Raw genomic sequence first — 9,635 nt, forward strand, 5'->3', positions numbered from 1 at the left:
TTTAACTGCAACACGCAAAAAATTGTTTCACTGCTATTTCAGGTTGCTTTACATTGGTTCCATGGTGTAATGGTTAGCACTCTGGACTCTGAATCCAGCGATCCGAATTCAAATCTCGGTGGGACCTGGTTTTGAGGCATTCCAGGTTGAAAGTCTGTTACAGGGGCCATGATGGTCCAGGGAGACCTTGAGGGGAAGTCATCCAATCCTCCTAAAGGGTGCCATATGATCTCCTTACCTTCTGTTAGCACAGGCCGTACGAGAGTTGTTACACTTAGATTGCCGCATAAACAGTTTGTAGCACTCTTCATTAAAAGGACATTACTCTCGTTGAAATTGCTTACAGGACAGTTGTTAAGCTGCAAAAACACATTCCAAAGCAAAGTCCAACACAAGGCCTTTTGAAATAATTGATTTAGGGTATGGGAAAAAAAAAGTAGCTACCTGGCAATCACCACTGAAACAAGAACATTTTCAGTGAATCTCCACACTGCCCTGTACCTCATCACTAGGTTCCACCAAGACTTGAAGTCAGATCACTGGATTCAAAGTCCAGAGTGCTAACCATTAAGCCACGGAACCAGTGGAATCATTACGTCAAGTGTTTTATTTTTTTTTCATTGCAGGACAAAAGTACTGGAAAGTTGCCAGTTGATGGTTGGCTAGCAGACCAAGATGCCAATCTCTCACAAGTCCTTTGATCATGTAGCTTTCACAGCCCCTCAGCATTCAGGTTTGTTGGCCCAATATTAAAACAGATATAAAGAGTCTCAATCACCATGAGCCAACCCTCAAGTGTAAACATACAGTTGTTTCTTAGAATAGATTCCTATACTAAATTTGACCTCGTAAGCTAGGACAAGCATAGGTGATGCAGTCAGGATGGCCGAGCGGTCTAAGGCGCTGCGTTCAGGTCGCAGTCTCCTCTGGAGGCGTGGGTTCGAATCCCACTTCTGACACACTTAAGCTTTTCCTTGCAACTGTATTTTCTTTATGCCCTCTTAATCCGGTTATCTGCCCTTTAACTGCAACACGCAAAAAATTGTTTCACTGCTATTTCAGGTTGCTTTACATTGGTTCCATGGTGTAATGGTTAGCACTCTGGACTCTGAATCCAGCGATCCGAGTTCAAATCTCGGTGGGACCTGGTTTTGAGGCATTCCAGGTTGAAAGTCTGTTACAGGGGTCATGATGGTCCAGGGAGACCAGGGAGACCTTGAGGGGAAGTCATCCAATCCTCCTAAAGGGTGCCATATGATCTCCTTACCTTCTGTTAGCACAGGCCGTACGAGAGTTGTTACACTTAGATTGCCGCATAAACAGTTTGTAGCACTCTTCATTAAAAGGACATTACTCTCGTTGAAATTGCTTACAGGACAGTTGTTAAGCTGCAAAAACACATTCCAAAGCAAAGTCCAACACAAGGCCTTTCGAAATAATTGATTTAGGGTATGGGAAAAAAAAAGAAGCTACATGGCAATCACCACTGAAACAAGAACATTTTCAGTGAATCTCCACACTGCTCTATACCACATCACTAGGTTCCACCGAGACTTGAACTCGGATCACTGGATTCAAAGTCCAGAGTGCTAGCCATTACACCATGGAACCAGTGGAATCATTACGTCAAGTGTTTTATTTTATTTTTTCATTGCAGGACAAAAGTACTGGAAAGTTGCCAGTTGATGGTTGGCTAGCAGACCAAGATGCCAATCTCTCACAAGTCCTTTGATCATGTAGCTTTCACAGCCCCTCAGCATTCAGGTTTGTTGGCCCAATATTGAAACAGATATAAAGAGTCTCAATCACCATGAGCCAACCCTCAAGTGTAAACATACAGTTGTTTCTTAGAATAGATTCCTATACTAAATTTGACCTCGTAAGCTAGGACAAGCATAGGTGATGCAGTCAGGATGGCCGAGCGGTCTAAGGCGCTGCGTTCAGGTCGCAGTCTCCTCTGGAGGCGTGGGTTCGAATTCCACTTCTGACACACTTGTGCTTTTCCTTGCAACTGTATTTTCTTTATGCCCTCTTTATCCGGTTATCTGCCCTTTAACTGCAACACGCAAAAAATTGTTTCACTGCTATTTCAGGTTGCTTTACATTGGTTCCATGGTGTAATGGTTAGCACTCTGGACTCTGAATCCAGCGATCCGAGTTCAAATCTCGGTGGGACCTGGTTTTGAGGCATTCCAGGTTGAAAGTCTGTTACAGGGGCCATGATGGTCCAGGGAGACCAGGGAGACCTTGAGGGGAAGTCATCCAATCCTCCTAAAGGGTGCCATATGATCTCCTTACCTTCTGTTAGCACAGGCCGTACGAGAGTTGTTACACTTAGATTGCCGCATAAACAGTTTGTAGCACTCTTCATTAAAAGGACATTACTCTCGTTGAAATTGCTTACAGGACAGTTGTTAAGCTGCAAAAACACATTCCAAAGCAAAGTCCAACACAAGGCCTTTCGAAATAATTGATTTAGGGTATGGGAAAAAAAAAGAAGCTACATGGCAATCACCACTGAAACAAGAACATTTTCAGTGAATCTCCACACTGCTCTATACCAAATCACTAGGTTCCACCGAGACTTGAACTCGGATCACTGGATTCAAAGTCCAGAGTGCTAGCCATTAAGCCACGGAACCAGTGGAATCATTACGTCAAGTGTTTTATTTTATTTTTTCATTGCAGGACAAAAGTACTGGAAAGTTGCCAGTTGATGGTTGGCTAGCAGACCAAGATGCCAATCTCTCACAAGTCCTTTGATCATGTAGCTTTCACAGCCCCTCAGCATTCAGGTTTGTTGGCCCAATATTGAAACAGATATAAAGAGTCTCAATCACCATGAGCCAACCCTCAAGTGTAAACATACAGTTGTTTCTTAGAATAGATTCCTATACTAAATTTGACCTCGTAAGCTAGGACAAGCATAGGTGATGCAGTCAGGATGGCCGAGCGGTCTAAGGCGCTGCGTTCAGGTCGCAGTCTCCTCTGGAGGCGTGGGTTCGAATTCCACTTCTGACACACTTGTGCTTTTCCTTGCAACTGTATTTTCTTTATGCCCTCTTTATCCGGTTATCTGCCCTTTAACTGCAACACGCAAAAAATTGTTTCACTGCTATTTCAGGTTGCTTTACATTGGTTCCATGGTGTAATGGTTAGCACTCTGGACTCTGAATCCAGCGATCCGAGTTCAAATCTCGGTGGGACCTGGTTTTGAGGCATTCCAGGTTGAAAGTCTGTTACAGGGGCCATGATGGTCCACGGAGACCAGGGAGACCTTGAGGGGAAGTCATCCAATCCTCCTAAAGGGTGCCATATGATCTCCTTACCTTCTGTTAGCACAGGCCGTACGAGAGTTGTTACACTTAGATTGCCGCATAAACAGTTTGTAGCACTCTTCATTAAAAGGACATTACTCTCGTTGAAATTGCTTACAGGACAGTTGTTAAGCTGCAAAAACACATTCCAAAGCAAAGTCCAACACAAGGCCTTTTGAAATAATTGATCTAGGGTATGGGAAAAAAAAAGTAGCTACATGGCAATCACCACTGAAACAAGAACATTTTCAGTGAATCTCCACACTGCCCTGTACCTCATCACTAGGTTCCACCAAGACTTGAACTCGGATCACTGGATTCAAAGTCCAGAGTGCTAGCCATTACACCATGGAACCAGTGGAATCATTATGTCAAGTGTTTTTTTTTTTTTTTCATTGCAGGACAAAAGTACTGGAAAGTTGCCAGTTGATGGTTGGCTAGCAGACCAAGATGCCAATCTCTCACAAGTCCTTTGATCATGTAGCTTTCACAGCCCCTCAGCATTCAGGTTTGTTGGCCCAATATTGAAACAGATATAAAGAGTCTCAATCACCATGAGCCAACCCTCAAGTGTAAACATACAGTTGTTTCTTAGAATAGATTCCTATACTAAATTTGACCTCGTAAGCTAGGACAAGCATAGGTGATGCAGTCAGGATGGCCGAGCGGTCTAAGGCACTGCGTTCAGGTCGCAGTCTCCTCTGGAGGCGTGGGTTCGAATCCCACTTCTGACACACTTGTGCTTTTCCTTGCAACTGTATTTTCTGTATGCCCTCTTTATCCGTTTATCTGCCCTTTAACTGCAACATGCAAAAAATTGTTTCACTGCTATTTCAGGTTGCTTTACATTGGTTCCATGGTGTAATGGTTAGCACTCTGGACTCTGAATCCAGCGATCCGAATTCAAATCTCGGTGGGACCTGGTTTTGAGGCATTCCAGGTTGAAAGTCTGTTACAGGGGCCATGATGGTCCAGGGAGACCTTGAGGGGAAGTCATCCAATCCTCCTAAAGGGTGCCATATGATCTCCTTACCTTCTGTTAGCACAGGCCGTACGAGAGTTGTTACACTTAGATTGCCGCATAAACAGTTTGTAGCACTCTTCATTAAAAGGACATTACTCTCGTTGAAATTGCTTACAGGACAGTTGTTAAGCTGCAAAAACACATTCCAAAGCAAAGTCCAACACAAGGCCTTTCGAAATAATTGATCTAGGGTATGGGAAAAAAAAAGTAGCTACATGGCAATCACCACTGAAACAAGAACATTTTCAGTGAATCTCCACACTGCCCTATACCACATCACTAGGTTCCACCGAGACTTGAACTCGGATCACTGGATTCAAAGTCCAGAGTCCTAGCCATTACACCATGGAACCAGTGGAATCATTATGTCAAGTGTTTTTTTTTTTTTTTCATTGCAGGACAAAAGTACTGGAAAGTTGCCAGTTGATGGTTGGCTAGCAGACCAAGATGCCAATCTCTCACAAGTCCTTTGATCATGTAGCTTTCACAGCCCCTCAGCATTCAGGTTTGTTGGCCCAATATTGAAACAGATATAAAGAGTCTCAATCACCATGAGCCAACCCTCAAGTGTAAACATACAGTTGTTTCTTAGAATAGATTCCTATACTAAATTTGACCTCGTAAGCTAGGACAAGCATAGGTGATGCAGTCAGGATGGCCGAGCGGTCTAAGGCGCTGCGTTCAGGTCGCAGTCTCCTCTGGAGGCGTGGGTTCGAATCCCACTTCTGACACACTTGTGCTTTTCCTTGCAACTGTATTTTCTGTATGCCCTCTTTATCCGTTTATCTGCCCTTTAACTGCAACACGCAAAAAATTGTTTCACTGCTATTTCAGGTTGCTTTACATTGGTTCCATGGTGTAATGGTTAGCACTCTGGACTCTGAATCCAGCGATCCGAATTCAAATCTCGGTGGGACCTGGTTTTGAGGCATTCCAGGTTGAAAGTCTGTTACAGGGGCCATGATGGTCCAGGGAGACCTTGAGGGGAAGTCATCCAATCCTCCTAAAGGGTGCCATATGATCTCCTTACCTTCTGTTAGCACAGGCCGTACGAGAGTTGTTACACTTAGATTGCCGCATAAACAGTTTGTAGCACTCTTCATTAAAAGGACATTACTCTCGTTGAAATTGCTTACAGGACAGTTGTTAAGCTGCAAAAACACATTCCAAAGCAAAGTCCAACACAAGGCCTTTCGAAATAATTGATCTAGGGTATGGGAAAAAAAAAGTAGCTACATGGCAATCACCACTGAAACAAGAACATTTTCAGTGAATCTCCACACTGCCCTATACCACATCACTAGGTTCCACCGAGACTTGAACTCGGATCACTGGATTCAAAGTCCAGATTGCTAGCCATTACACCATGGAACCAGTGGAATCATTATGTCAAGTGTTTTTTTTTTTTTTTCATTGCAGGACAAAAGTACTGGAAAGTTGCCAGTTGATGGTTGGCTAGCAGACCAAGATGCCAATCTCTCACAAGTCCTTTGATCATGTAGCTTTCACAGCCCCTCAGCATTCAGGTTTGTTGGCCCAATATTGAAACAGATATAAAGAGTCTCAATCACCATGAGCCAACCCTCAAGTGTAAACATACAGTTGTTTCTTAGAATAGATTCCTATACTAAATTTGACCTCGTAAGCTAGGACAAGCATAGGTGATGCAGTCAGGATGGCCGAGCGGTCTAAGGCGCTGCGTTCAGGTCGCAGTCTCCTCTGGAGGCGTGGGTTCGAATCCCACTTCTGACACACTTGTGCTTTTCCTTGCAACTGTATTTTCTGTATGCCCTCTTTATCCGTTTATCTGCCCTTTAACTGCAACACGCAAAAAATTGTTTCACTGCTATTTCAGGTTGCTTTACATTGGTTCCATGGTGTAATGGTTAGCACTCTGGACTCTGAATCCAGCGATCCGAATTCAAATCTCGGTGGGACCTGGTTTTGAGGCATTCCAGGTTGAAAGTCTGTTACAGGGGCCATGATGGTCCAGGGAGACCTTGAGGGGAAGTCATCCAATCCTCCTAAAGGGTGCCATATGATCTCCTTACCTTCTGTTAGCACAGGCCGTACGAGAGTTGTTACACTTAGATTGCCGCATAAACAGTTTGTAGCACTCTTCATTAAAAGGACATTACTCTCGTTGAAATTGCTTACAGGACAGTTGTTAAGCTGCAAAAACACATTCCAAAGCAAAGTCCAACACAAGGCCTTTCGAAATAATTGATCTAGGGTATGGGAAAAAAAAAGTAGCTACATGGCAATCACCACTGAAACAAGAACATTTTCAGTGAATCTCCACACTGCCCTATACCACATCACTAGGTTCCACCGAGACTTGAACTCGGATCACTGGATTCAAAGTCCAGATTGCTAGCCATTACACCATGGAACCAGTGGAATCATTATGTCAAGTGTTTTTTTTTTTTTTTCATTGCAGGACAAAAGTACTGGAAAGTTGCCAGTTGATGGTTGGCTAGCAGACCAAGATGCCAATCTCTCACAAGTCCTTTGATCATGTAGCTTTCACAGCCCCTCAGCATTCAGGTTTGTTGGCCCAATATTGAAACAGATATAAAGAGTCTCAATCACCATGAGCCAACCCTCAAGTGTAAACATACAGTTGTTTCTTAGAATAGATTCCTATACTAAATTTGACCTCGTAAGCTAGGACAAGCATAGGTGATGCAGTCAGGATGGCCGAGCGGTCTAAGGCGCTGCGTTCAGGTCGCAGTCTCCTCTGGAGGCGTGGGTTCGAATCCCACTTCTGACACACTTGTGCTTTTCCTTGCAACTGTATTTTCTGTATGCCCTCTTTATCCGTTTATCTGCCCTTTAACTGCAACACGCAAAAAATTGTTTCACTGCTATTTCAGGTTGCTTTACATTGGTTCCATGGTGTAATGGTTAGCACTCTGGACTCTGAATCCAGCGATCCGAATTCAAATCTCGGTGGGACCTGGTTTTGAGGCATTCCAGGTTGAAAGTCTGTTACAGGGGCCATGATGGTCCAGGGAGACCTTGAGGGGAAGTCATCCAATCCTCCTAAAGGGTGCCATATGATCTCCTTACCTTCTGTTAGCACAGGCCGTACGAGAGTTGTTACACTTAGATTGCCACATAAACAGTTTGTAGCACTCTTCATTAAAAGGACATTACTCTCGTTGAAATTGCTTACAGGACAGTTGTTAAGCTGCAAAAACACATTCCAAAGCAAAGTCCAACACAAGGCCTTTCGAAATAATTGATCTAGGGTATGGGAAAAAAAAAGTAGCTACATGGCAATCACCACTGAAACAAGAACATTTTCAGTGAATCTCCACACTGCCCTATACCACATCACTAGGTTCCACCGAGACTTGAACTCGGATCACTGGATTCAAAGTCCAGATTGCTAGCCATTACACCATGGAACCAGTGGAATCATTATGTCAAGTGTTTTTTTTTTTTTTTCATTGCAGGACAAAAGTACTGGAAAGTTGCCAGTTGATGGTTGGCTAGCAGACCAAGATGCCAATCTCTCACAAGTCCTTTGATCATGTAGCTTTCACAGCCCCTCAGCATTCAGGTTTGTTGGCCCAATATTGAAACAGATATAAAGAGTCTCAATCACCATGAGCCAACCCTCAAGTGTAAACATACAGTTGTTTCTTAGAATAGATTCCTATACTAAATTTGACCTCGTAAGCTAGGACAAGCATAGGTGATGCAGTCAGGATGGCCGAGCGGTCTAAGGCGCTGCGTTCAGGTCGCAGTCTCCTCTGGAGGCGTGGGTTCGAATCCCACTTCTGACACACTTGTGCTTTTCCTTGCAACTGTATTTTCTGTATGCCCTCTTTATCCGTTTATCTGCCCTTTAACTGCAACACGCAAAAAATTGTTTCACTGCTATTTCAGGTTGCTTTACATTGGTTCCATGGTGTAATGGCTAGCACTCTGGACTCTGAATCCAGCGATCCGAATTCAAATCTCGGTGGGACCTGGTTTTGAGGCATTCCAGGTTGAAAGTCTGTTACAGGGGCCATGATGGTCCAGGGAGACCTTGAGGGGAAGTCATCCAATCCTCCTAAAGGGTGCCATATGATCTCCTTACCTTCTGTTAGCACAGGCCGTACGAGAGTTGTTACACTTAGATTGCCGCATAAACAGTTTGTAGCACTCTTCATTAAAAGGACATTACTCTCGTTGAAATTGCTTACAGGACAGTTGTTAAGCTGCAAAAACACATTCCAAAGCAAAGTCCAACACAAGGCCTTTCGAAATAATTGATCTAGGGTATGGGAAAAAAAAGTAGCTACATGGCAATCACCACTGAAACAAGAACATTTTCAGTGAATCTCCACACTGCCCTATACCACATCACTAGGTTCCACCAAGACTTGAACTCGGATCACTGGATTCAAAGTCCAGAGTGCTAGCCATTACACCATGGAACCAGTGGAATCATTATGTCAAGTGTTTTTTTTTTTTTTTCATTGCAGGACAAAAGTACTGGAAAGTTGCCAGTTGATGGTTGGCTAGCAGACCAAGATGCCAATCTCTCACAAGTCCTTTGATCATGTAGCTTTCACAGCCCCTCAGCATTCAGGTTTGTTGGCCCAATATTGGAACACTTCTCCAACTCCGACCCCAGACGCATGTGGCAGGGCATCCAGGCCATCAGTGACTATAAACCCAGAAACTCCACCCCGATAACCACAGATGTCTCCTTCCTGAACGAGCTAAATCACTTTTATGCTCGTTTCGATAGAGACAACAGAGAGACACAGACCACGACCAGACTTCCTGCAGACAACCAGCCCCTCTCACTCACCTCTACAGACGTCCACGCTGCACTGAGCCGGATCAACGCTCGAAAGGCTGCTGGTCCAGACGGCACCCCCGGGCGTGTGCTTAGAGCATGTGCGGAGCAGCTCACTGAGGTTTTCACGGACATCTTCAACCTGTCCCTCGCCCAAGCAGCTGTGCCAGCATGCTTCAAAGCCACCTCCATTGTCCCAGTGCCGAAACACTCCAGCCCGACAGGCCTGAACGACTACCGCCCTGTGGCACTCACACCCATCATAATGAAGTGCTTTGAGCGACTGGTCCTAGCACACCTGAAAAACTGCCTCCCACCCACACTGGACCCATTCCAGTTTGCCTACCGCAGCAATAGGAGTACAGAGGATGCAGTCTCCACTGCGCTGCACTCTGTGCTCACTCATCTGGACAATAACAACACATACGCACGAATGCTGTTTGTTGATTTTAGCTCAGCATTCAACTCTGTCATCCCCTCCAAGTTGAACACT

At 44.5% G+C, this 9,635-nt stretch overlaps 24 non-coding genes across 24 annotated transcripts; 17 read left to right on the forward strand and 7 right to left on the reverse strand.

Moving 5' to 3' along the window:
• The first annotated feature begins 55 nt into the window (after window positions 1–55).
• trnaq-cug (transfer RNA glutamine (anticodon CUG)) lies at window positions 56–127 on the forward strand. The gene has a single exon. It is a non-coding gene; the product is annotated as a tRNA-Gln (tRNA).
• A 749-nt stretch (window positions 128–876) lies between these two features.
• Window positions 877–959, forward strand: trnal-cag (transfer RNA leucine (anticodon CAG)). Its single transcript has one exon. It is a non-coding gene; the product is annotated as a tRNA-Leu (tRNA).
• Window positions 960–1,075: 116 nt separating this feature from the next.
• trnaq-cug (transfer RNA glutamine (anticodon CUG)) lies at window positions 1,076–1,147 on the forward strand. The gene has a single exon. It is a non-coding gene; the product is annotated as a tRNA-Gln (tRNA).
• A 392-nt stretch (window positions 1,148–1,539) lies between these two features.
• trnaq-uug (transfer RNA glutamine (anticodon UUG)) lies at window positions 1,540–1,611 on the reverse strand. Its single transcript has one exon. It is a non-coding gene; the product is annotated as a tRNA-Gln (tRNA).
• A 296-nt stretch (window positions 1,612–1,907) lies between these two features.
• Window positions 1,908–1,990, forward strand: trnal-cag (transfer RNA leucine (anticodon CAG)). The gene has a single exon. It is a non-coding gene; the product is annotated as a tRNA-Leu (tRNA).
• Window positions 1,991–2,106: 116 nt separating this feature from the next.
• trnaq-cug (transfer RNA glutamine (anticodon CUG)) lies at window positions 2,107–2,178 on the forward strand. Its single transcript has one exon. It is a non-coding gene; the product is annotated as a tRNA-Gln (tRNA).
• Window positions 2,179–2,938: 760 nt separating this feature from the next.
• Window positions 2,939–3,021, forward strand: trnal-cag (transfer RNA leucine (anticodon CAG)). Its single transcript has one exon. It is a non-coding gene; the product is annotated as a tRNA-Leu (tRNA).
• Window positions 3,022–3,137: 116 nt separating this feature from the next.
• trnaq-cug (transfer RNA glutamine (anticodon CUG)) lies at window positions 3,138–3,209 on the forward strand. The gene has a single exon. It is a non-coding gene; the product is annotated as a tRNA-Gln (tRNA).
• Window positions 3,210–3,601: 392 nt separating this feature from the next.
• Window positions 3,602–3,673, reverse strand: trnaq-uug (transfer RNA glutamine (anticodon UUG)). Its single transcript has one exon. It is a non-coding gene; the product is annotated as a tRNA-Gln (tRNA).
• A 295-nt stretch (window positions 3,674–3,968) lies between these two features.
• trnal-cag (transfer RNA leucine (anticodon CAG)) lies at window positions 3,969–4,051 on the forward strand. Its single transcript has one exon. It is a non-coding gene; the product is annotated as a tRNA-Leu (tRNA).
• A 116-nt stretch (window positions 4,052–4,167) lies between these two features.
• On the forward strand, window positions 4,168–4,239 carry trnaq-cug (transfer RNA glutamine (anticodon CUG)). The gene has a single exon. It is a non-coding gene; the product is annotated as a tRNA-Gln (tRNA).
• Window positions 4,240–4,622: 383 nt separating this feature from the next.
• On the reverse strand, window positions 4,623–4,694 carry trnaq-uug (transfer RNA glutamine (anticodon UUG)). Its single transcript has one exon. It is a non-coding gene; the product is annotated as a tRNA-Gln (tRNA).
• A 295-nt stretch (window positions 4,695–4,989) lies between these two features.
• On the forward strand, window positions 4,990–5,072 carry trnal-cag (transfer RNA leucine (anticodon CAG)). The gene has a single exon. It is a non-coding gene; the product is annotated as a tRNA-Leu (tRNA).
• A 116-nt stretch (window positions 5,073–5,188) lies between these two features.
• On the forward strand, window positions 5,189–5,260 carry trnaq-cug (transfer RNA glutamine (anticodon CUG)). The gene has a single exon. It is a non-coding gene; the product is annotated as a tRNA-Gln (tRNA).
• A 383-nt stretch (window positions 5,261–5,643) lies between these two features.
• On the reverse strand, window positions 5,644–5,715 carry trnaq-uug (transfer RNA glutamine (anticodon UUG)). The gene has a single exon. It is a non-coding gene; the product is annotated as a tRNA-Gln (tRNA).
• Window positions 5,716–6,010: 295 nt separating this feature from the next.
• Window positions 6,011–6,093, forward strand: trnal-cag (transfer RNA leucine (anticodon CAG)). Its single transcript has one exon. It is a non-coding gene; the product is annotated as a tRNA-Leu (tRNA).
• Window positions 6,094–6,209: 116 nt separating this feature from the next.
• Window positions 6,210–6,281, forward strand: trnaq-cug (transfer RNA glutamine (anticodon CUG)). Its single transcript has one exon. It is a non-coding gene; the product is annotated as a tRNA-Gln (tRNA).
• Window positions 6,282–6,664: 383 nt separating this feature from the next.
• On the reverse strand, window positions 6,665–6,736 carry trnaq-uug (transfer RNA glutamine (anticodon UUG)). Its single transcript has one exon. It is a non-coding gene; the product is annotated as a tRNA-Gln (tRNA).
• A 295-nt stretch (window positions 6,737–7,031) lies between these two features.
• On the forward strand, window positions 7,032–7,114 carry trnal-cag (transfer RNA leucine (anticodon CAG)). Its single transcript has one exon. It is a non-coding gene; the product is annotated as a tRNA-Leu (tRNA).
• A 116-nt stretch (window positions 7,115–7,230) lies between these two features.
• trnaq-cug (transfer RNA glutamine (anticodon CUG)) lies at window positions 7,231–7,302 on the forward strand. The gene has a single exon. It is a non-coding gene; the product is annotated as a tRNA-Gln (tRNA).
• A 383-nt stretch (window positions 7,303–7,685) lies between these two features.
• trnaq-uug (transfer RNA glutamine (anticodon UUG)) lies at window positions 7,686–7,757 on the reverse strand. The gene has a single exon. It is a non-coding gene; the product is annotated as a tRNA-Gln (tRNA).
• Window positions 7,758–8,052: 295 nt separating this feature from the next.
• Window positions 8,053–8,135, forward strand: trnal-cag (transfer RNA leucine (anticodon CAG)). Its single transcript has one exon. It is a non-coding gene; the product is annotated as a tRNA-Leu (tRNA).
• Window positions 8,136–8,251: 116 nt separating this feature from the next.
• Window positions 8,252–8,323, forward strand: trnaq-cug (transfer RNA glutamine (anticodon CUG)). Its single transcript has one exon. It is a non-coding gene; the product is annotated as a tRNA-Gln (tRNA).
• Window positions 8,324–8,705: 382 nt separating this feature from the next.
• trnaq-uug (transfer RNA glutamine (anticodon UUG)) lies at window positions 8,706–8,777 on the reverse strand. Its single transcript has one exon. It is a non-coding gene; the product is annotated as a tRNA-Gln (tRNA).
• Window positions 8,778–9,635: the final 858 nt, after the last annotated feature.

This window comes from Labrus bergylta, chromosome 23 (genome assembly GCF_963930695.1).
Source record: "Labrus bergylta chromosome 23, fLabBer1.1, whole genome shotgun sequence".
Classification (NCBI taxonomy): Eukaryota; Metazoa; Chordata; class Actinopteri; order Labriformes; family Labridae; genus Labrus; species Labrus bergylta.